The 3,539-nt window shown below is 37.3% G+C and overlaps 1 pseudogene; it reads left to right on the plus strand.

The window, feature by feature from the left end:
- The first annotated feature begins 874 nt into the window (after nt 1-874).
- On the plus strand, nt 875-1,654 carry LOC119808040 (annotated as a pseudogene).
- The last annotated feature ends 1,885 nt before the right edge of the window (nt 1,655-3,539 follow it).

Here is a 3,539-nt window from a genome sequence, read left to right on the forward strand (position 1 = left end):
GAGATGGAAATTTTTAAATATAAAAAAAAAAATAAACCATGAGAATGAAAAAATAAATAAATAAATAAATAAATAAATAAAAACATTGCCCCTGGCCCATTAGTTTCAGCCTTTTATTGGTTGATTCTCACATCTTGCTTTAACCCATATTTAGTAATGTGTATAGCACCACGAGGTGGTCGCTTCCCAGGAGAGATCTTAACCGCTGTCCATCTCGGAGAGGAGAAGCATGGCAACTGCATATGGCGACTGCCTGAAGCGTCTCCCCAACTCTGCTTCCTTTCTCCCACAATTCTGTTCTGTCTACCCTGCCTACCTAATTTTCTGTCCTCTTAAAGGGCCAAGGCAGTTTTTTTTTATTAATTAACCAATGAAAGTAACACATAGACACTCCTCCATCAAGCTAAGGGTGCCATTTTGTTCTTAATGACCATTCTCCATGCCTAGATTATGCCTAGCTTCATCGTGAGTAGGCTTTGCTGTACTTCCTTTCTTAGTCACATATACAACTTTCCAAATGTGTCTGGAAACTCACTGTTTCATTGTAGCCCTCTACCTCCTCTACCTCTTTCACTCTTTTCCAGTCCCTGTTCCTATTATTATCAAACTTGTAAGGGGAGTCTGCAATAGAGATGCTCCATTAAGTGTTAAGCACTCCCCTGTCTCTTATTTCTCCATATAGACTACATGTGAGTCTGTCTGTTAATTGCCATTACTGCAAGAATAAGATTGTCTAATGACGATTAATATAAGCATTAGCCTATGGGTACAGTGAACACTCATTAAAAATGGGTGCAATGCTATTTTAATTTAACAGAATATTAGTAGTTGGGCCTGCTCTAGGACCTTGACCTGTCTATCTATGTCTTCAGAAATGGTAGCAGCTGTGAGTCACATCCTGCGCCTTGGCCCTTAAACTAATGGAAAATTGTTTTCTTACACTCCAGACATTTGGGCCCTGCTGTCACTGTGGGAATAATCTTTCCATACCACTCATTGTTATGGATCAAAGTGTTCACAGGTGGATAAGACTAGTGATTATTTTTCTTCTGGAAACATGCATAACACTTTTTTGGCAATGTGAGTGTTAATCCAAGAGAGAGAAAGTTTCCAGGTGAAAATTAGCTTAAATTCTCTGTATTCCAAATTGATAAGGATAAGAAAGTAGTTAGATGTCATCAGATTTGGCTGTCTATGGGACCTCTCTGGCCCACAGTTTCACAACATCTCACTGCTCCTTTAGTTTTTTTTTTTTGTTTGTTTTTTTTTTTTTTGTTTACAGTCTTTGATGTACAATAAGAACAATAGGATGGCTCTATTAAAAGGCTCCTGCAGGACTTGCTGGGCCAGTCGTGGGGTTGGAGGACCATCACAGCAGGTGATGACTCCACAAGGAAGGGGCACTGTTGCAGCTGCTGCAGCTGCAGCCACAGCCAGTATTGCAGGAGCCCCAACTCAGTACCCACCTGGTCGTGGGGGTCCTCCTCCACCTATGGGCCGAGGGGCACCTCCTCCAGGTATGATGTGCCCTCCTCCTGGCATGAGACCTCCTATGGGTCCCCCTATGGGGATCCCTCCTGGCCGAGGAACTCCAATGGGCATGCCTCCTCCTGGGATGCGACCTCCTCCTCCGGGGATGCAAGGTCTGCTTTGATCCTCACACAGCATTATGGCAGTAGTTCCACCGAGGTGTGGGTCCTAGTCCCCGGAGCCACGTTACCACACACCTGTTTGTTTGTGTGCTGTTCATGGAGTCTCCATGGATCGTCTGGTTTCCCTTTCAGGGCCCAACTCCCTGGGGAATGTGCCCTTCAAGGCTCTAGGCTCATCTTGGTCCTCCTCAGCTTCTTGCCTGTTTCCCAAAAGGCTGTGTACATAGTCCTTTTTTTTCCCCACTGTGACCTTTGAAGCTGGTTTATAATAAACTCTTAAGAGACTGTTAAAAAAAGTCTCTTTTCTCTCAATTAAGCAATGAATGTATGTAGTATTTATACTATACACTAAGTAAAATATGTTTAAAGATACACAATTTTTATTTACTGTTTATAATTATATTGATTATATGTTTGTGAAGAGACTTCATACTTTAAAATATATATTTCTAACTATACAGTTTATTTGCTCAATACTTTCACTGTTAACCATTCCCTAGTAAAAGTAAAGGCCAATTGTCTATGAGATGCTAACAAAATTATGCTATATTGAAGAAAACAAACTTTTCACTATATATCATCAAATCATATTCCACACAACTCAGTAATTACAGAGTTTCTTGTTAGCTTTTCTTCTTTCTGTGCAAGTTTGTCCTAGCTTCCTAAGTTCTATTTCTCTCATGTTGAGATATAGGAAACTTTCAATATGAAATAAAAATATACTGAAAATACCTCTTGCACATTATTATTTCATAATAAATAATACAAATATGCAAAGGGCTACAATATAAATTATACAGTAATATTTTATTTGTCTTTACATACTTAATAGTTAGGGACAATTAACTTTTTGTTTCACATGAGAAAAAAGAGACCTAGATAATCATTATATATTTACATAGGTATATCAAAGATTGTGTTCCTATAAGAGATTAGATTTTGAAGTCAGAAATTAAATAAAATATCATCCTAAGTATCAATATCAACATGCGGAGTAATTTCTTATGTTGCATGTATATTTTATTTTTTAAAAAATAATTGAAGAAGACTACAGTGTCTTCTTTATAGTTGAGATGGGAAATCAACCTTCTCCTATCTTCAACTTGATGGATTTCAAAACCTTGAGAATCCTACAGGTTCTGGAGCTCTTGGGTCAACTAACTTCACAGCTCTGGCTTTTCTCAATTGGTTGATGATAGGATAACATTGATATTTTCAGCTTCTAGACACACATGCACAAACAACTTTTAAACCTTAAATTTAAAACTGTTTTTCCATAAAAATCTGGATTCAGGTCTATGAAGATAAATTCATATGTGCATATATATATATACATGTTATAACATGCTATAAACTGTACATGTATTAATTAATAGACTATTATGGAGTACATTCAAACTCCTCATTAATATTAATCCTTGGCATCACATATCCATGAACTGTACAATTGTTTAATGACTGCTTTTCAACACTGTAATGTCATATAGATTAATTTACTTTCAAAAATTTCTCCGCTTTCTTTTCATTTGACATCTAATATTTCTTAGTACACAATATCTTCATTCCCTCCATAACTTGATAAGAAAGTGTGTACATTTTCTAATTGCATTCTTCCATCCTGTAATAGGCATTTAAATTACTCTACATCCTATCATGTCTTGATATCTTGCTTCATTTTAGTGCTAAATAATGGCAATTATTTTTAAGTACTCTCTATGAAGGAAAATTTGTTTATTTTTAAGAGGTGCCAGTAGTGAAAGAAATTCCTGTATCTACTCTCTAGGTTATCTCTCTGTCTCTGTCTCGGTCTCTGTCTCTGTCTCTGTCTCTCTCTCTCTCTCTCTCTCTCTCTCTCTCTCTCTCTGTGTGTGTGTGTGTGTGTTTGTG

Source organism: Arvicola amphibius, chromosome 1 (assembly GCF_903992535.2).
Source record: "Arvicola amphibius chromosome 1, mArvAmp1.2, whole genome shotgun sequence".
Classification (NCBI taxonomy): domain Eukaryota; kingdom Metazoa; phylum Chordata; class Mammalia; order Rodentia; family Cricetidae; genus Arvicola; species Arvicola amphibius.